Raw genomic sequence first — 21868 nt, 5'->3', positions numbered from 1 at the left:
AGTTGACTATTTGCTTGTGAATGAATGTTTGGTTTGCATTATCTATGTTGTGCTTTCAATGGACACTTATTATATGTATTGTTTTAGAACAACATTTGTTGAGATTAAAAATATTGTCATTTTCGGTATATGCTTAGAATATGGATTCAAGCATCAAGCATTTGTGATACAAACTAGGGAACACTTAATGGAGGCTTTGTATAACAAGTTTGGAGCATCAAGCATGTTTTGGAGCATTCTGTCGGAAATTAAGAGGTGGAATTCCATGATTGCATCGTCCTATGCTAACAAGTTTTAACGTACGATCAAGTATATTCATTAATTTTTTTTTTTGAAACAAAAAAATATGTTTCAAATATTGTTCACATTTTATAGACCAATGGTATTTAATTCGATTTTGAGATTTAACTTGAAATTTTGTAGAATCTTACTTTATATGGTATCTTATTTCACTTATATGTTATAATAACATTTTTAAATATGTCAAAAATTAGTGTCAACTAATATATTTTCTTGTAGGGCCAATTTGTCTTTGCAAACTGCAACACTTGATTAGCTAAACACCGCGTTATTATCTACTCTACTAAACTAGATAGGAAAATAAATGGCTGTTTTTTTTTACCATTTTGCCCTTCTGAGGGCATTTTGGTAATGTAATTATTTGAGAAGTGGGCATTTTAGTAATCTCATTGTTACTAACATTTGGGTTATATATACAGAAAATTTTTCCCTTCTCTCTCTAAACTTCAGAATTTTTTTCCCCTTCTCTCTCAAAACCCATCGTCCCATCTCTCTCTCTCACGTTTTCTTCCTTCTTCCTCCCATCTCTCTCTCGGCCCTCTCACTCTCAACCCCAAAATTCTACAATCCTCACCCAAATCCCATGAAAATCATCATGCAAACTCATTTTTGAAACCCTCATGATGGATTAATCATCAATCAAGACTCAATCCTCTTCTCCTCTTCCTGTTCTGTCCAAACTGAACCCTAACCCCATCCTTCAATCTTTCAATTCATTCATTCCAGATAATTAGGGTTTAATTAAATTCTCCTACCTTTTGATTTGTTTTACTGAAATTGATAATTTTAGGTTTGATGTTTTTGATTTTGGTTTTTATCTGCAGAAGTAAAGTGATAGGAGAAGCTGCTGGTGAGAAATCTCTATTCATGAAGGATGAGTTGTGATAGATAAATTGTTGAAGGTATCATCTTTGCATGTTTTTATTTATGTATTTTTTTGTTTTGTTTTGGATTGTAGCTGAAATTTTAAAAAGGGTTTTTTTATAATGTTGTTTTCCGCTTTCAATTTAAAGATTGTAGCCAAAATCAATAGAGTGCATGCTAGGGTTTTAAGTTTTTGTGGCTCATTTTGTTTAAGGGCATATGATAAAGCATCAATTAAATGCAATGGCAAAGAGGCTGTCACCAATTTTGATCCCAGCATATATGATAATGAACTTAATTCTGGCTAGCACTTTTAATTGGAAGTGTTTGTTTACATTTTAATTATTCAAATTCACTTATAGCTAATTAATAATTAATTGCATTATTAAATGACAGAATCATATCATCAGGTAATGCTGCAGATCACAATTTGGATTTGAGTTTGGGAAATTCAAGTTCTACAAGGACACACAATATGTGTTGTCTATGCAATTATGATAATGGATATGAAAATTTTCATTGTTTTTGGTTCTAGGGTTGATGCTTTTTATACTTTAGAGTTGATTGGTTTGGTGTTTGTTTAGGGTACAGCTGCAACAAAAGGGGTTGCTGAGAAAAGAAAAGGAAGAAGGGGTCCAGGGAGTGTAATTGGATACAGTGCTGCCGGTTGCGTTTGTGCTTTCCTCACAATTTTTGGAGTTGGAGGAGCGGCTTTTTCTCAGCTTTGGAGACTTGGGTTTGTTGCAAGTTTTTGTACCAAGTTGAGTGACACAGTCTCAAGTGAGATAGGCAAAGCATATGGAAAAACAACGTGAGTAGTTAACTCTTTCTTTTTTTGGATAGATATATCAAACCCTGAACTTCATACTTAAAACTCCTTTGATGGATATCAAAATTTTTGTTCAATTTTGTAGCTTTGTTGTCCTGTTTGAAATTAAAGTGGAACAAGAAGGTTTGTGCTTTGTTACATTGTTTGTTAGCCTTTGCTTGGTTACTTCCATTGATGATTGTTTCATTGTGTTAAAAATTGGTTGACATTCATTTGGTTGTGATTCCAAATTGGGATTCCCATGTGCAACGACATTAAGTTTTGAATTTTAGGCTTTGCATTGCTTTACTTTCAGACTTCAAGTTTGATTCCTGAAATTAAAGTATGCTAAACAATTGGTTTGTAACTTTTCTAGACCTTTGATAAACATGTTCAATGGCATGTTACATGGTTCATTAAACTGAATTAATCTTGATGATGAACCATGATTTGGAATTTTTGAAACCACTCACAGTCATATTTTGTTCAAATGCACAATTTATTTGGATGAACTACGCTATATCATGATATCATATTTGAATTTTTAGTTAGTGGACTAAAGTGCCCAATATAATGGATTAATATTTTACTGAATAAGGGTTTTGAAGTTTGTAGGATTGATGGTTCAGTGAGATTGGAACTATGATATAAAAGTGCAGGTCTGTACCAATGTTTCATTTTTTTTTCATGTGAAAAACATTTGTTTATTTCTCTGTAAAATACATGCAATGTGAACTTTTCTTTACTCTTCAAAATTGTGTTTTTAAGATTTGATTTTTTTCTTCCTTTGTGCATATTTAGAAGGATGGCAATTTTGACAGAACATTAAGTATAATGCTTCCATTTGAATCAGAAATTGTTGCCAACTTTGGGTAGCGCTGAAGAAGATACATGGTGATATCATGTATGGAACATTAAGAAAGGATATAAACTGGTACTACAGCAGCACAATAATCTTAAGGAGACAGAAACGGGTACAAATGTTTGAAATTTTGAATACTTCAGTAATCTTTTCCCAAAAAGTTTGTACTTTCTCTGAAGGACTAATAGATTTAGGTTTAATGAGTTATTTCAGTGGAATGAATTATATTGAATTGATTCATCACTATATGCAGCGTTAGTTTTTGTGTTGATGATAATTGCGACGAACTTCTGATATAGTGTCGAGCCGCACATTGTGTCATGGTGGAGAAGCACATTTGAAATGTTTGCGGCGGAAAAGCTAGATAGGTTCAAGAAACAGAAAGAGAAGTGTCAATCGACACTTGAGAATTGCGTCGAGCAAAGTTGGTAGTAGAAAACCTAATACTCCGGTGGTGGCTGCAAATGCTTCATCAAATGGAAGAAATTCAAAAACTGGTGTTAAATTCTCAAATGATACTGAGAGGCTTCAGCAGATTAATAATATACGTAAAGCCCCCGTTGGTGCTCAGATGAAGCGTTTTATTGATCTATTGCTTGAGGTAATTTTGGCTTTCGCATTCAATTCGATTTCGTTGTTTGTTTTTTTAATTATTGTTAGTGACTGGCGGTTTTATTGTAGTGATTTTGATGCATGAGATGAGGGAAAAAAAGAATTTTATTACTGTATACACTCATTTTACATATTCTATGAGAAGCCTAGCTTAAAAGAATTTTGAGGTTAATTTAGCCATTATAGCTTAAAAGTCACCAATTGCAAATTGAAACTAATATGTTTGGCTGAACATTGAGTTAGGCGGAATCACTGTGGACCTGTGATTTTGTGGAAGCTTCAACGTGCTGAATTTGCTTTTACGCATTGTGATTTCGTGAAACTCACCGCCCAGCCAAGCATATCGAGAACTTCATTTAAGAAGCAAAAACGTTTTTTTATTGTTTGCAAATTAGCCATGTTACTTAAGATAGCTTACCAATGAAAGTCCACAATTAGGAATTGATTCGTCAAAACCATATTGATTTGGTGTTTTGGTTTGCTGATAGACACGGCAAGCTTTTACACCAGAGCAAATAAATTATGCTATGTTGATATGAGGCTAACAAAGATGTTTTTGAGAGTCTGAGGAAAAAACCAAAAGTAGCATTCGACGGGCAACGGTTCTCTTACAAGGTAATCTTTACGTGTTCATATATCTTAACAGTTTTATATTTGAATACTCCTTTAGCAAATAACTTCTTCATCTGTTGTTTGTTTTTTGTCTAGCATGTTCTCATTTTCTTCTACATTATTTTAATGGCAAGATGGTTCTACCTATGTGGTTTTGTTACCACTTTTGGAAGGAGATTTCAGGGCTGTTCTTCAGGGGAATGATCAAAATGAAATTGAGATTTGTGTCGAAAGTGGTATGTACTCTTCGAACAACACAACAAACAATCATAAATTTGTTAGTATTTTTTGTCTGTGTAAATCGTGTATTCTCTGCTCACAATGGTAGAAACAAATCCCCGGAGTTGGGTAGGACCACAATGCCGAGACTAATGTATGTTATGTATGATTGTAGGATGTCCTGATGTGGAGGAATTTGATGGGACTCATTTGGTGTTTATTGGGGCTGGATCAGATCCTTATGAAGTTATAACAAATGCTGTCAAGTGAGTTTCACAATACATGCTTTACCTTTTCAAAATACTCTTCTGAAGTGATATGAACTAAAACATGTTCCATTAGTGCAGTATTAGGACTTAACTAACTTATTGCTTAATTAGACAATTCCTAATTTGCAGTGATAAACTTTTTGTGCTTCTTATAAATGTGTTATTAACTAGAACCTTCAATTTTTTTTCTTTGTTCAGGACTATTGAGTCGGGTTGAATAACGTAATTTTATATCATTGTATTTACATCTTTTTGTTTGCTTTGTTTGGATTGATAGGAATGATGCATTGTGGAACACCGACGGGTAAGGAGAATGCAGTTGCAGCATTGCCCGGGTTATGCCGGAGTGGAGGTTCAGCTGCAATTGAAAGGGTGGTTAAGGCACCAACTATTGCCGGATTACTTCAAACCTTACTATTTACAGGGACAAAGCGATCTAGATGTAAAGCCGCTTCACTTGCTAGAGTGTTTCAGAGATGTGAAAATGCATCTCTACATTATGGTGGATTAGGTGTAGGCTATGCATTGGCTAGCAATTCAGCTCAAACTAGGGATTCAAGCTTTGCTGCAGGGGATGTTTCAGTACCAATGTCCATCTCTGTACCTGTAATATAGTGGTATAATACTTTTTCTGTATTTGTAATTGTTACGTTCACAATTTGTATTGGAAGTCTTTACAGATTCTTTCATTGAAACTTTATAAAGTCATAAAAAAAATGTCACCAATACCATATGTATTCTCTTCCAAGAGATATACATGAATGTTGTTGACAAGTTAGGGTCATCACTTGTGTAACATTGAGTTATATCAAAGACAGAAAAGAGAATGCTCTACAAAAGAGTTTTAGACCATTTCTTGTGTCATCTTAAAGATTTTAAGCCTAATAAAATGTATAATACCCAAATTATTTACGTAATTTTTTTAGGGGAAATTATTTTCGTGATTGTTTTTAGTTCAATGCAATAATTGATGTATGCCAAAGAAACGTAATTTACAAAGAGTTCCAATATATTTAAACGTTAATTACAATATATTTCTTTTCTTAGGTGTACAATATATTTCTTATAAAAATGCCATATAAAATTTATCATTAAAAAGTTATAAAAGTTATAAGTGTTATAGCCTTTGATGTATGCTTAATCTTTTTTTTATTTTTATTTTAAAAGTAGACTAAATCATTCTCATCGGTATAGTTAAAACTTGGCATTTTATAATTGATTTTGCCCTGTAAGTAAATAAAAAAATAGAGAAATAGTACGATGTGAGGAATGAAAGGAAGACAAGGGAATGACGTGGACGTTGAATATAGAATGAAATGCAAGCTGGATCTGGGACCATTATGCAAATTGATTTACGCTAAGATATGGGATGCTAAGGAAGAAAAAAAAAATGGTAGGGCTGAGTTCGTTGTTTTTTGTCTGTCAAAAAAACATTTATATTTTTATTAAGTGAAACACATATAACTTATGTGAGATTTATTTTTAAATTTTAACGTTCATATTAATCTTTTATTTTGATGGTATAATACTTTCTCTGTACCTGTAATATAGTGGTATAATACATTATGGTATAATCTTTTGATATGTCCATATTAATCTTTTGACAAATCACCTTAACTATAATCCTAAATTATCTTCATTTGGGGATGTTGTTTCTTTGGTTCATTTTGTAGGATGTGAATATTGGTGTTAACCCCTTTTTGGTAACTTTATGACAGTAGCGCTCGCTTTTATAATTTTAGCTAATATGTAATTGTAATTTGCACATCATTGGTTCCTTCATTGGTTTCAATTAGTTTAATCTTAATTATTATGTTTTTTTTTTGTTCTCACGAACAAAATATATGCCCTTTTCATGAATCAAGAGTTGGTAAGACTTTGATAAATATTTATAATGTTTGTGCAATATTCCTTAATTTGCTATTTTTCTTTTGGAACAATTTTTTTTACAAGATACGTTATTCAATCCGTGCGAAGCACGGGTTTGGGTGTTTCTTTATTGGTTCCAATTAGTAATTTCATCTTAATTATTATGTTGTTTTTCTGGTCTCATGAACAAAATATATGCTCTTTTCATGAATCAAAACTTGGTTAGGCTTTGATAAATATTTCTAATATTTGTGCAATATTCCTTAATTTGCTCATTTTTTCTTTCGAATAATTTTTTTTAAAAGATACGTTATTCAACCCCATGCGAAGCACGGGTTTGTAACTAGTACATTTTGAAAGTCTAAAGGAGGGAATTTGTAAAGGATTAAAAAATTTAGTACTCATTCATCATGCCATTTTTTTTTATTTCACATTGTTCAAATATATGAATACTAGCTTGGAAACCCGTGCCAAGCACGGGCTAGAATTACGACTATTTTTTTATATAAAATCTAATTAAATGGCAAATTCATTATTTTATACACAATATATTAATAAAACGCATCGTTATCGTATTTTCGATTGCATATTATATACAAATATCAATGCGTATATAGTTATTTGGATTTTCGTATCGATAAACAGGAATGATATAATGGATGTAACGTCGAAATATTAGTATTTAATGTCGGAATATTTTACACGGATGACTAAAAGTAATCACGGAGACATCATGAGTCTTGTTTTTTTTTTGGCTATTATGCATATAACTGGGGGTGTTGGAGTCTCGAGGCCTACCACTGCATATATAGTTTCTACCAAATGCCCTTATATACAGTTTCTTTCAAATTCCATAATTTCTATAGCAGATACCCTTAAATATGCAATGTTAATATCGTGCATACACTTGATTCATCTTAACATCCAACACGAATTTGTAATTATTCAATCGTGTAACAAATAAGTATAACAAACAACGACAAAGACACCAATTATCTATCACTTTTTTTAACTAAGCATATTATAAAATAACTCATCAACAAAAACACAACAAAAAATGCTTGAAAAAGGGACTACAAAATTCTCCTGTGCATGCACATAAACATAGGCACTCCAAAGAACAAAGAAAAAAAAGATGGATATATAGCTGATTGTATAAAAAAAATGAAGCAGAACATATAGCTGATAATATGGTCACTGGAAGAGTACGGCTTACATTAGGAAAAATGAGAAAGATCAGAAGGATACTGACATTATAAATAAAATTAAACTGAGTATGAGAATATTGGAGTTGCTCTATCAGATAATAGAAAAACTGAAGTCTCAGTAGATAAACACATTAATGTATCAGGCAGTGTTAAGTTCGTTGTTGAAAAGAAGGTATTGCACCTATTGCAATTGGTCAATGATATTTCAATGCCATAGAAATTCCATTAACGTGAGCCTGTGTACATCTAAATGATATCACGTCACCTGAAGCACAAAACCAACACCTGAAGGTACATGATACCAAAAATATTATCAAAAAAGGATCAAAAATATTACTCCATATAACATATTAGTCCCTGTAACAAATCGATCACTCAACATGTTCTTTGAACAACAATAAATGTCATTGGATTTTATACAATGAAATAAGAAGTGTGATCTCAATTGTTAGTTGCAGAATTGTAGTTTATCTACATGACCAATCCATTAATCTTTATTTACGCAACTATTAGAATGGTTGCAAGTAGCAACAACCAATTCATATCCAAATAACACACACACACACACACACACACAACGAAGTTCAAAAGAGAAAAAAAAACTCATACCCACCTGCGTCATTAGGAACGACCGGTTAAATGTTCCGAAAAACATCACGGTACACAACATTAGTGGTCTCAGTACACACGCGATTTTCTTCATCCAGTATAAGCATTTTCAATCCCTTTTTTGGAAGTGACTCTCGACACAGCGACGTACAACTGTCCATGAGTAAAAACCGGTTCAGAAAGATAGATTCCAACATGAGACAACGACTGACCCTGACTTTTATTTATTGTCATTGCAAAACACAAAGCCAACTGGATCTGTCTCGTAGTAAATTTGAAAGGCAGTTTAGGATCACTCGGAACTAAGTTCATTCTTGGAATAATTACTTTTTCAACAGCATTTTTTTCGGTAATAACAGTTGCACCGATAAAGTTCATCCAAAGATTGTCTACGATCAACCTAGTCCCATTGCACAACACAGTTGCTTGGTCAATGTTCCTCATCAACATAACTGGACATCCAACTTTAAATCTCAACTTGTGGTTTGGAATATCGGAAAACTTGATATTGTTTAAGAATTCGGTGGTAAACCATTCGCTTTGTACCTCATTATTCTCGTCTGATTTGAAAACCAAATCAAAACTGATATATTCCTTTTCGTCTCTTGGAACCAAGTATCCCCCACTCTTGGAAAAAATCCGAGATCTTCATGTTTTGCAAAAAATCTGGATAAACAAAATCAACCAGAGAACGCAACGGATCAGAGGAATCTTTTATCAACAACTCATCAGGAATGAGTACGTTAATTTCTGCACTCTCGTTGGCGGATCCTATTCCATTTCCAATTGAAAGCATCCAATCGACAAACTTTCTTATCTCATCTTACTCGGCACGAACGGTTGAACCACTTAAACACATATTTGTTGTAAGTGTGAGAACCTTACAGTGACTCCACAACTTTGATGAGTTGATGGATGAAGCAAGTATATCTTGTCTACATCCTTTTCTTATCACTGGCAAAATATGTCTGAAATCACCGCCCAAAACCACAGAAACACCCCCAAATGGTTATATCGACCATCATAAGACATTATATCGCGCATGGTTTGGTCAAATGCCTCAAAACAATAATGATGTATTATCGGTGCCTCATCCCATATTATTAATTTTGAACATAGCAGCTTTGTCGCTCTCTTTATCAAATCCACAACTTGACGCTTTGTACCTCATTATTCTCATCTGATTTGCAAACCGAATCAGAACTGATATATTCCTTTTCGTCTCCTGAAACCAATGAAAGAAGGAATTTGTTTACGTGCTCAACTACGTCCAGTGTGGGAGAAAGTATCCCTCACTCTTGGAAAAAATCCAAGATCTTCATGTTTAACAAAAAATTCGGATATACAAAAAAAAAATCAAGGGACTGAAAAAAAAATCTTAATATTTATGGGAAACATTTACTTAATTAATCATTTTTACCGTAAAACTTTGTTTTTGGATGTCATTCACTTTCATTCTATTTTTGTATTCAAACTCTATTTTTTCAAATTCATTTGCATATGATCTATGATGGGGTGTGACAATGGAAAATGTACATGTGTCATGATGAATTTACAAAATAGATGTTTATTAGAAATTTTAAAATGGTACAACGTTTTTTTAATTAAGTCTATTTTTTTTTGTAATAATTACCCAAAAATCTTCAACTCTTTCAACAAAACCACATAATTACTGATAATTCAATTATTTTTTATAATCTCATGAACAAAACACACACTATATATTTTTCACCTTAATGTTTCTCCCATGTTCAATTTTTTACTTCTTCATATTTATTTTATTTTTGTATCTAGTTTCCTTTCTCTATTCTCATGGATGAAAGGAATATAAACATCCCTTCATGAAATCACCACCAATCAATCTTTTTGAACATGTTGTACCTAATTTTGACCTTATTTGACTACATTACATAATTATGGACGCATATAGTTACATTATTGATTAAGATATGTTATTGTGTCAAATTTGAGTTAACGTTATACATTGGATGGGAGAGTAGATTTTGAACAACATATAAATGAGATGACCGAAATACATAAATGTCTTAAGGTTTTATGTAAAGATGTGGTGTCAATCTCACTTGTATGGTTGTTACTGACGTAATACAATCATCCAACCCGGTGAAGACTCACCCAAAAATCCTAACATTTTGATAATTTATTTTGCTAGTTTTCAGTTGTCAATTGTTTATTTATTTATCTTAAACTTTAGTTATTGGATGTCATTCTCTTTCATGCTATATATTTTTTTTTTGTTATTCAACCTCAACTACTTCAAACTCCTTCACTTTTATTCTTTGGTAAAATTTGACAACGGAAGAAAACGCATATGTGTTTTGTTAATTTGATAAAAATAAATACTTATTAGAACCAACTCCTGAATGTTGGTTAAATATGTGTGTTGGTTAAATATTTACTAAAAAATGTCCAACTCCTGAATCGAACCAGTAAAATTATCGACAATTCACTCTATTCCTTATACGCTCCATAAAAGCACACACTCCTTTTTTTCCTTATCATTTCTCTCATGTTCAAATTATTTTTTTATTTTCTTTCCTTTTCTAATTTATTTCGTAGCTTCTCATGAAAGAAAGGAACATAAAACTCCCTCCATTAAATCACCACCAACTCACCATTTTTACCATGATATGTCTTCATCTAATTTTATTTGGCTTTGTTACCAAATCACAGATGTGGAGAGTCTCACACTTAAAGAGAGAGATGTTAACATGTCTTATATGAGTTAAAGTTTTAGATTGGTTGCAAGAGAATATAGTGACAAACATATAAGTGAGATGACCCATAAATCCAATGCCTTTAGGATTTGGATGAAGATGTGATGTTAATATCATTTGAGTAGTTGCTCTTAGTCTAATGTGTTTATCCAACCCAGTTTACGCTCCCGCGAAAGTCCTAACGTTATGATGAAATGTTTTCTTCTATTTTGGATTTCATTTTCTTAATTCATTATATTTATCATGAAAGAAAGGGATAAAAACTCTTTGTATAAAGCCACCATCAACCCGCCTTTTTAGCATGGTGTGCATCCGTCTAACTTTATTTTATTATGTCTCTATATCCCAGTCACAAAGAGTCTCAAACTTAAAGGAGAGATGTCAACGTGTCAAGTGTGAGTTAAAGTTTTATATTGGATGCTAAAGTAGATGTTACGTATAAGTTAGATAACCAATATACCTGATGACTTAAGGTTTTGGTTTATTTTGTGGTGTCATTTTTTCAACTCCTTTAAAAAAATCCATAAAATTACCAACAACTTTTGGACAATATGTTTGACCGAGAAATCCCAATTAGCATGAACAATTAAACCAACAAACTCTTTTAGTAAAAAATCAAGATGGTAGATGGTTTGGGTATAAGGGATATTTCATTTGTCATTATTAATTTGAAATAAAAATTCATTTTGTTGTTCAATGCGGTTTTCCAACTTAAGAGTTTAATCTAGTAGTAGAAGGACAAACTTTGAATTTCGAGATTTTGAGTTTCGAACTCAGCTTGTATCCTTTGAGAAAAGTAAACATAAATATATTTATAAGTGCTCTTTTGTCTCTAAGACTATCCACAATGGTGAGTGTTTCACCTATTTAGCACCATAATAAATAAACACCCCCATTTTGAAGCAAATAAATAAGGTGCTTGCAAAGAAGGGTGGCTATAGAAGCACCCTATCTCTCTTCACTTTTGTGAGGGACCCCAAAATAAATTTTATAAAATAAATTGTTGAAAATTTGTAAAATTGAAATTTACAAATCACTGAGTTGTTGCTAAAATTTAATTTTGGATATCATTCAATTCTCCTTTTAAATTTTGATTGTTATTATCATTTCTTTTCATAAAAAAGTTCCTTTAGAATATGTCAAAGAGACTTTAGGCCTTAGGGTGTGTTTATTTCAAGGTTTATAATATGATTCCTAGGAACATGAGATTAGAAATATGCAACATTCCCATGTTTGTTTCAAGTTTTGAAAATTTGTTCCCTTGAATATTATATTATGAGGAATGTTATTTACATGTTTTCTTCTATTGTTATTCTCATGCTTGAAGGATGTGAATATAAAATTCCCATGGTAATAAAACTCAACTTGCCATAAATTCTCACTACCATTAGCATTTATTTCCATTTTTATTTTTTTAATTAATTAATTTATAAAATATTCCAGGAAATCTAAATTTTTACCAAACAAATGGGTAGGAATGTCGTTTCAAGGAATGTAATTTTTTGCCTTGAAACAAACACATCATTAATTTTTCATAAAGTAAATTGAGGCATTTCAAAGACTACTATCATAATCTACAATTTAAAAAAAAAATTGTTTTTTTATTATAAAAAATTTAGGTGAGTTAGGCTCTGGAGGATACATCAAGATCAAGATATGTCTCATGACTCAATGAGCACTTACAAAGTTACTCCCGATCAAAGAGATCCTCACGCTAATAGTGGGGATTGAATCCACGCCCTTGAGGTTGAATCAACTTGTTATTAGCCGAGTTAACCTTGATTAGGAATGCTATTATTAGTATTAATAGCAAAAATAGTGATTCAAAACATGATATCATAAAATGGTATCATTTGTCCTCGTGAGCTTAGCTCAGTTGGTATGAACAATGCATAAAATATGTAAGGTCTGGGGTTCGAACCCCGACCACCACCAAAAAAAATATAATGGTATCATTTAAATAACATTTTTTTCATCTGACCCAATAAATGAGACATTTAATAGAATCATTTTAATTTAAATGGTCACATTAATGACTCTTAATTTATTTTATCATGATTATACTTAATAACTGAAAAAAATCACAAAAAAAAAAAGAAAAATATTAAATTATTCAAATTGAAGTATTCGAAATTTAATAATTTTTTTTTTGAAAATTTAGCGATAATTTTTTTAAGTACATGAAATATTCCTTTTTAAAGAATGGATGTGAAACAATAATAAAAAACTTAATTTTTTTTTAGTTTATTAAAAAAATAAAATATTCAATAGGTTTTTTCTAAGTAACCTCAATTATTTAAATTTCGACAGCACATCATTTTTTTTTGCAATATAATTTAATATTTTTTATTTCGTTTAATTAAGGGTTACAATTAAGGATCTTATTTAAAGAACGTTTTATATTTTTTTTGACCTATTAAACAACAAAGTCTAATATAAAAGAAAAGGTTAAACAACAAATTTGTCAAAAACTTTTTTGTAAATTAAATATTCTCTTAAAAGAATTGAATATAAAACATTAATAGAAAAGGTTAATAGATTCAAATAATTCACTTTTTTTTATACGGATAGAAACATGAACTATTGGAATTTTAAATGTCTTTGATTTATTTGTTATAATATACTTCAATATTTGTTTGTTTCCATATTTTTTTGGTTTAGTTGTTTCCTTTAATTAGGGGTTAAAACTAACACTATCATTTTTTTCTTTATCCGTCTGATCCATCGATCAAGGCCTTTTCATTCTAAATAATTACATGACACATTTTAACCTTTATAAAATCATTTTAATTTAAATGACAATAATTACTTTTAAGTTTCTTTGTCATTATTATCCTTAATAAAAAGAAAAAAAACTAATATTTGAGAATTATGTTAATTATACAAATACTTGAAACTTTCGTGTTAGCATAATTCATTTTGCCTTGTTAAAAATACCAAATACGTGAAATTTAGAAAGACAAAAAAAAAAGACATGACATTGATACAAAAGATTTAAAAAATACAATTTTTGATTGAAATGGTGCATGAAATTGCTTACAAATGGAAGCTATTTATAATAAACGGTATATATTTATTTAATAGTAACTATCTCATTGACAAATTAAAGTAGAAAAAGTCATATATTGATTGTCAAATAAATAAGATAAAATGACACTTAAAGGATTGTGTTTTATCCGGTCAAAAGAAATAAAATAGAAACCATGATTAATGCTCAATGGCTGATTGAAGATTTTGATACATTCATTATATTGAAGAAATTATGATAAGTGAAAAACAGTCATTGTAAAACATGATGATGTTAAGATGTCTTCTTATTAGAAATGGTTTGTCCAACTTAGATGATGTGAACCAATTGTATGCAACTTTTACGGTGACGTTTAACATGTCCGAAGATGTGCTTAAAAGCATCAATTAAGATTCATCAAATAAGATTTAATGTGTAATATACCCATTGTGCAAGACAAATATTCATAAAATAAATATAGATAAAGGCTAAATCAATTTATTGAGATTAGCTTTTCGACATAACAATTCATTAAAAATTAACCTAACGTATCTAAACTCTAACATCTTGATTCTATATCAAATACAAAACATTGCCTTGACTAAAAATTATATTGTTGATGCTGAACATCTTGAAGTTGTAGAACGTAGACACATGCTCTCCAATGGAACCCTGAGAAAGTAGCATTAGCAATAAACAATTAGATACAAATAAAAAATAAATTCAACCTCATAGTCTACAACCAAGTGATTAAACTAATATGCTTTTAAAACACATAAAATACTTGTTTTTACAAAAAAAAAAATTATGGGGGGAAGAGACACATGAAAATAATGAAAAACAAAGTGTCGGTATAAAGAGAGAGAAAAATCATTGAATAATCAAGATCCAAGATTTGCAGCCACACCAAAACCACTCATAGAGTAGACCTTTTCCCTCTTGCAGGTCCTTCTCAAATTTGTAGATCAGAGTTCTTCGTACAGTGGCGTGAATCTTGTTTCCCTGAAAACGCAAGGAATAAAACAATCAATATATAATCAATAACACAACACAAAACAAAACAAAACAAAACATTAATAATAAAAAAAGCAACGTAATATGCTCACAGATGCATCCATGAGAACCATGTCGAGAGAAAACGGATGAGCATCCCGATTGACATCACGAACAAACCAAGCACGGACAATTCGTACAACTATGGTCCAAGATTCCTTCACCGGACTGATCTCATATATTATATCTGATCTTGGAGCCATTTGAATTTACCTTTTTTTCTAGGTTGAGAGGGAAGAGAAGTAGACAGATGATTTAACAGAAGAAAACATTGGTATAAATAGGCTAATTGCACAAACAAAATATTAATGGAAGCAATGTGAAAATAAAAAATAAGATCAAATAGTTGCAATGATTGGTTTAAAAGAATGACATTGACACATGTCAATGTAATATTGGACGAATATTTACAAATGAAATGAATTAATTTTAATAATTCTATTTTGTGACAGAGGTTTTTTTTTTTAGAGAAAAAAGCACTATATGCATAAAATAGTATAGAGAATAAGGATTATATCAGTTCTATTGATTTAAAAACAGCTACACAAAAGGCAAAAATATTTTAATCCTTAATCTTCCATAATCTTCTTGCACGGGAAATGTTCTAGTGAAATATTCATGCCCATTAACATCATCAAATTAGGAAATCCGCAGGAAATAACAATAATCCTTCATTATTTCCGTAATAGGAAAAAATTAAGGAAATACGAAAAAATTGATACTATATGCATAACAAACTCCTATAAAATTCTGTTAAGGAATTAACAATAATCCTCTTTTTTCAAATAGAATTAACTTTTGATTGAAATCATGTGCATTAAATACTCTTATAAAATAGAGATAACATTTTAGGATAATTCATCAAATTATGATTGTTGTTTCTATTATAAACTTTTTCATATTTATTGTGTACATAAAAGAAAACATTGGTGAATTAAACAACAATTTAAAATTCTGACTTTTTGCACAACATTTTCGGTTACCATACTTGGATTCCAATTTTGTTTGTTTTTTTCCTATTATAAACTCCATCATACCTTGTGTGTACATGAGAAAAATCATTAAATGAACCTTTTCACTAATAGGATGCCAAGTGTACTTTAAAAAAAAAATAGTGCAAATATATATAATAGAGATAAAATAGAATTGGTGATGTAAAATATATGTAAATGTCAACCGATTTTGTTACTATATCTAATGATATTGTTCCTAAAACAATTTCATTGATTTCAGTTTCCTTTATGACACAAGCAAAAACTTAAATAAATTAACTTCCATTTTCAGTTAACGTGACATATTTTTGTTGTTATTGTTGTTGTTGTTGTTTATAATGGAAATCAAAATGAGTGACTGTGAAAAATTCTAATCATGTTTATTCTTTTTTTTTTTTTCTACGAAAATGTCTTAACGATAAAACACATATTAGTGATCCACGTTTTATTTGAAATCACGGCAAAACTGGTTACCATACCGTATAAGCTCCAATCATTAGCTTCTCGAAATCACGGCATATTTGCTTTGGTTGGTGTGGATATGCACGTTCTAAAAACAACATTATATGTATATGTCCTTGTAGTCTGGACGGCACATTTGTTTATATTTTCATTCACGCTCTTTAAACTCGGTTCCTAAATTATATTTTGAATTTCAACGCGGCAATATGGGAACAACAATTTTAATGATTGAGATTTTGTCAATTTTTTAATCATTGAGATATTTTCTTTTTCATAATATATATGACTGAGATTTTTTTCTCAATATGAAAAGGCAATAAACAATATTCAATATGGAGAGCAGGGCCGTTCCTACGAATATGGAGGCTCGGTGCTGGAATTGAAATGAGACCCATAATAAAATAAAGATGTATTTTTTTTTTAAAAGAACAATGTCAGTGTTGTTTTGGAAAGGGGAAAACGTTAATCTCTAATTGAACTTGTCAGCCTCATAAAATTAAACCATAAATCAGCCAATTTAGCAATTTGAAAAACTCATAAAATTAATCTCTATTTGAAGAACTCATAAAATTAATCTCTATCAATCTCTATTCCAGCATTTAGCAATTTTGACATTCAACAAAAATCAGCCAATTCCATGAAAGGAAGTAAAAGAAAAACGAAACACTGATGGTGAGATGAATGGAACGCGCGTTGGTATGTATTAGAGAAAGAGTATTTTCTTTTTTAGTGGGGGGTACTGTGCTATAAATTTTTTTTGGAGGCCCAATACCCTGGGGAGGCTCGGTGCTATAGCGCTGCTTGCACCCCCTAGGATCCAGCTCTGATGGAGAGAACCCCTTTGGGTTGGTTTGTGGTATTTAACCCTATATCTTATTGAGGTATGTTGAGTGTTAACCCTGGTACTAGACATTTGAATGCAAAATCATGCAATTTAGCATGAGATTTCTCATCAACAGGCATTAGAATTTGAATTCATTTTTGGTTTCCATGTTTATAATTCTGTCTTGATTAAAAAATCTTGCATGGTATTCATACAAGAGAACTGAAACACATTTCCTCAAGGATCCTTCAATGATTCTTAGTAGGCATTATCAGTAATACATATTATGAATTATATTGCCCTGAAACTATTTCAAGTCTATGACACTTTTTTTTTTTACCCAAGGCTTTGTGAGTGTATCTTAGACTTAATCTTTATAGTCTATATTTAATAACTAAAATTAATAGAATTCATGTATTATTATACAGGCTACAAGTCTTCAAAATATGACAATATTCAACATCAAATTGGCATGACAATTTTTTTTATCATGGTCATGCATCAAATCAAAGGTGCGAGAATTTGCTTTTGATCTTCACCAATGGAGAACACACCCTCTACTGTGTCTGGGTGTTGTTAATGGTTGAGGTTGTGCCCAATTTATCTTCATTGATGGTGTTGTAAATTTGATTTCATTGACTTTGATATATTCAAAGTGAACTGGTCGAGTCGCTCTCAGCGCCGGGAAGGTTACCCGGAAATGGCAGTGGAAAGAACGGTATGGTGTGGGACTCTCGATCGCAGGAAAGCATACGGGCTAGAGACTTGATGAACAGTTTGAGTAGAACAACCAATATACATAGAATCATAAGACCGCCAACATGGCCACGAGTTTCGACAATATGAATGGATTGTAATGCAAGTTTATTCCAAAAAAAAAAATCACTCTCTCAAATTGACAATGAGTTTCCATGATGATAATTACAAGTTGCACAAATTAAATGCAGTCTATCATTCTAAACTTTTTGCCAGTATCCGTCGAGACCAAATTTTCCAACTACAAGGATAGTAATTAGTACTCCCTCCGGTCCTATTTACAAGAAACAATTTACTTTTTAGATACATTAAATAATTTATGTATTTGGTTTAGGTTCTTGACTAAATACATACATTATTCAATGTATCTAAAAAGTCAACTTTCTCTTGTAAATAGGACCGGAGGGAGTAAGATCTATGACATTACTATTGAAAATAGATTTGGATGATTTGATTTCCTAAAGAGTGGTATGGAGAAGGGTGTTTATGAATCTTTTTCCATATTTGAAATATCTCATTATTATGCATACATTATTAAAGTTAGAACGCAAACTAATCATACTGTTTGTATAACTGTTCCCCACGTAATCACTTTTCAAGTATAAATAAATAGTAGTATTTCTTTTCAATAATTTTGTACATAATGTGATTTATTAATGTTGTTTCTTTCAATCAACTATTAAAATTTTATGCTTTATGTTTCAAATTTTAAAAGATTCAATTCCAAGTTGATCAGTAAAGTGAGGATGAATTGTTTGAAAACAGTTATAATAATGAAATGGATTCTTCTTTATAAAACAATTCTATTGAAGGCTGGTCTATTGGCCAACTCACTCCATTACAAAGAGACAATTATCCAAGGTCTAACAGTTTGAAAATCACATCCAAGGCTATCTAATCTAATACTATCAAATTAAGCATGGTTCATCCGGGATCGAATCCACTGTAGTAAGAATTTACACTTGCAACACCCACCTTTTTTAAAAGACGAGACCTAGATTTTACTTTGAGGAATTGTAAGCAATTTATCCAATACATCATTCAATGAGCAACCTGGGATTCTTTTTTTTTTTTTTTTGTTAAATTACACCTATTTTTTTTAATCTTGAACATGCTCGAATTTAAGTCTTAACTCTATTGCACCATCACTCTCCTTTCTAAGTACAATGTGCAACATTGTCCAACGACAACCAGAATCTCAGATTACTAATGTGTAAGAGGAGTGCTAAATCTAGCGAAGAAATTCAACACGAGAACATCCCGAACAATAAAGCAGCCAATTACAAATAAGGGTTGAGCGGAATTCAAGGGAGGATAGGGAAATAGATGTAAGGAGAAAAAAAAAATCACTTGTGTAATGCGGTTCGCTATGTACTCGCGAGAATCTTTTCGCTATCTATAGCATTTTTCAATGTGTAAATAGGTTGGAAGTCGCAACCTCGCAGGCTCGAACACACATCCCTGCAATCAGATCTCTCTTTACAACTATCGACTGAGCTTACATGACACTCATGGTTATTATATTGTAATACTAGTTTAGAGACCCGGCGTTGCCTGGGTTAGATATTAAATAAGTTTTATTTGTTTGTGTGCACGAATACACGTGTTAGTATATTAGATTGAATTTATTTAAATTTATAATTATAATAATATCATAAAAATAAACATAAATGATGAGATGAATGTCCAATGTAAGAATAAAAAGTGTAACAAAATCAATAATGAATTAGTCCAAGTGGTAAGAGTTTTGGGTCTCCTTAAACATGTGGTCATGAGTTTGTTTCGTGGCCCATGCGTATGAGAGAGAAAAATATATTGAAATATATATATATATATATATATATATCAAAGTATATGTATGAGAAATAATAAAATTGATGTTTCGCAAACCTGAAGAAGGAAAAATGTTAGTTGAAAAGAAGGTTTGGGGTTTCTGCTTGTGCTCAAAATATGTAAATATGTGATTAACAAAAATTTATTTACTTATAGTTAACATTTGCATTAGAATATGCTGTTAAAAGATAACATAATAACTAATCGAATCTTTTTTTTATAAAAAAAAAACTAATCGAACCTTTTTTTCCTCAAACATAAAAACTAATTGAATGACATAGTGCTGAAAGATTAGTAATAACTAATTGAAGCTTCTTTTCCTAAAAACAAATAAACAAATTGAAGTCTTTTAATCATAAAATAAGATCGTATATGTAAACTTTGTTGAAAGTATTATGTGTAGTTTGTTGAGATATTTCTGCTACATAAAGACGAATACAAATGATAGTATAGGTGATTAATAATATTAAAATGCTACTGGTGAAATAATAATATTTTAGGACCTGAAATATTATTATTAAAATCAAAACGCTATTGATTAATAATATTGAAACGAAAAGGACCTGAAAAATAGTATATGTGATAATAGTATAGGTGATTAATAATATTAAAACGTTACTGTTGAATCGAAAAGAGAAAAAAAATAGTATAGGTGTTAGTTCAAGGACGTGAAAGAGAAACAATAGTATAAGTATTAGTTCAAGCACCTGAAACTCGTAGGTGTTTGTAATGGATGCCAACAACAACAGTTCAAGGACCTGGAAAAAAAAATCAATAAACTCACTCGTGGGTGTTAGTTCCCTTTTATATTATATATAAAAATAAAAATCTAAGCATAAGTAAAAGAAACAATAGTATAGGTGTTTGTCAAACCTGAAGAAAGAAAAAACTTAGATCAAAAGAAGGTTTGAGTTTCAATTTCTGCTCAAAATATGTGATTACGTGATTAAAAAAATTCTCCTTTATTTATAGTTAACAACAACAAAAAAAACCGAAACCTTTTTTTCCTCAATGAAAAAAACTAATTGAATAATATGGTGCTAAAAGATTAGATAGTAACTAATTGAAACTTCTTTTCCTAAAAAAAGAAATATTTAATGGATAGTATTGAAAGTATTATATATAGTTTGTTGAGACATTTTGGCTACATAAAATATTAGGAATTAAATATAAAATTAAATAAAAATATTTTAGGTCCTGAAATATTATTATTAAAATCAAAATGCTACTGATTAACAATATTAAAACGAAAAGGACCTGAAAAAATAGTATAGGTGATAATAGTATAGGTGATTTATAATATAAAAACGCTACTGTTGAAACGAAAAGAAAAAAAAATAGTATAGGTGTTAGTTCAAGGACTTGAAATAGAAACAATAGTATAGGTGTTAGTTAAGGACCTGAAACTCGTAGGTGTTTGTAATAGATGCCAGCAACAATAGTTCAAGGACCTGAAAGAAAAAAAAACAATCGGAAAACTCACTCGTAGGTGTTAGTTCCCTCTCATATTATATATAAAAACAAAAATCTAAGCATGAGTAAAAGAAACAATAGTATAAGTGTTTGTCAAACCTGAAGAAAGAAAAAGTTAAGATCAAAAGAAGGTTTGAGTTTCAGTTTCTGCTCAAAATATGTGTTTACGTGATTAAAAAATTCTCCTTTATTTATAGTTAAAAACAAAAACAAATCGAAGCCTTTTTTTCCTCAATGAAAAAAACTAATTGAAACTTCTTTTCCTAAAAAAAACGAAAGAAAAAAATTTATAGTTAAAAAAAACAAATCGAAGCCTTTTTTTCCTCAATGAAAAAAACTAATTGAAACTTCTTTTCATAAAAAAAAGAAAGAAAAAAATAAAGGAAGATTTAATGGATAGTGTTGAAAGTATTATATATAGTTTGTTGAGATATTTTGGCTACACAAAATATTAGGAATTAAATATAAAATTAAATAAATTACTTAGTGGATAAGATCAAAA

General features: G+C 30.6%; 1 long non-coding RNA gene across 7 annotated transcripts; it reads left to right on the top strand.

The window, feature by feature from the left end:
- The first annotated feature begins 741 nt into the window (after positions 1-741).
- Positions 742-5398, top strand: LOC146923538 (uncharacterized). 7 transcript variants are annotated; one of them, XR_015009774.1, is made up of 10 exons: positions 759-1035; positions 1125-1202; positions 1749-1975; positions 2588-2631; positions 2774-2946; positions 3088-3435; positions 3935-4061; positions 4155-4294; positions 4453-4543; positions 4824-5398. It is a non-coding gene; the product is annotated as an uncharacterized LOC146923538 (long non-coding RNA). The 7 variants fall into 7 exon arrangements; XR_015009775.1 differs by having other exon boundaries at positions 2581-2631; XR_015009780.1 differs by having other exon boundaries at positions 760-1035; positions 2826-2946; positions 3134-3435.
- The last annotated feature ends 16470 nt before the right edge of the window (positions 5399-21868 follow it).

The sequence above is a fragment of the Medicago sativa genome, chromosome 5 (assembly GCF_051527215.1).
Source record: "Medicago sativa cultivar Bolivia chromosome 5, Bolivia_mono, whole genome shotgun sequence".
Classification (NCBI taxonomy): domain Eukaryota; kingdom Viridiplantae; phylum Streptophyta; class Magnoliopsida; order Fabales; family Fabaceae; genus Medicago; species Medicago sativa.
This window is presented reverse-complemented; position numbering and strand designations above follow the sequence as displayed.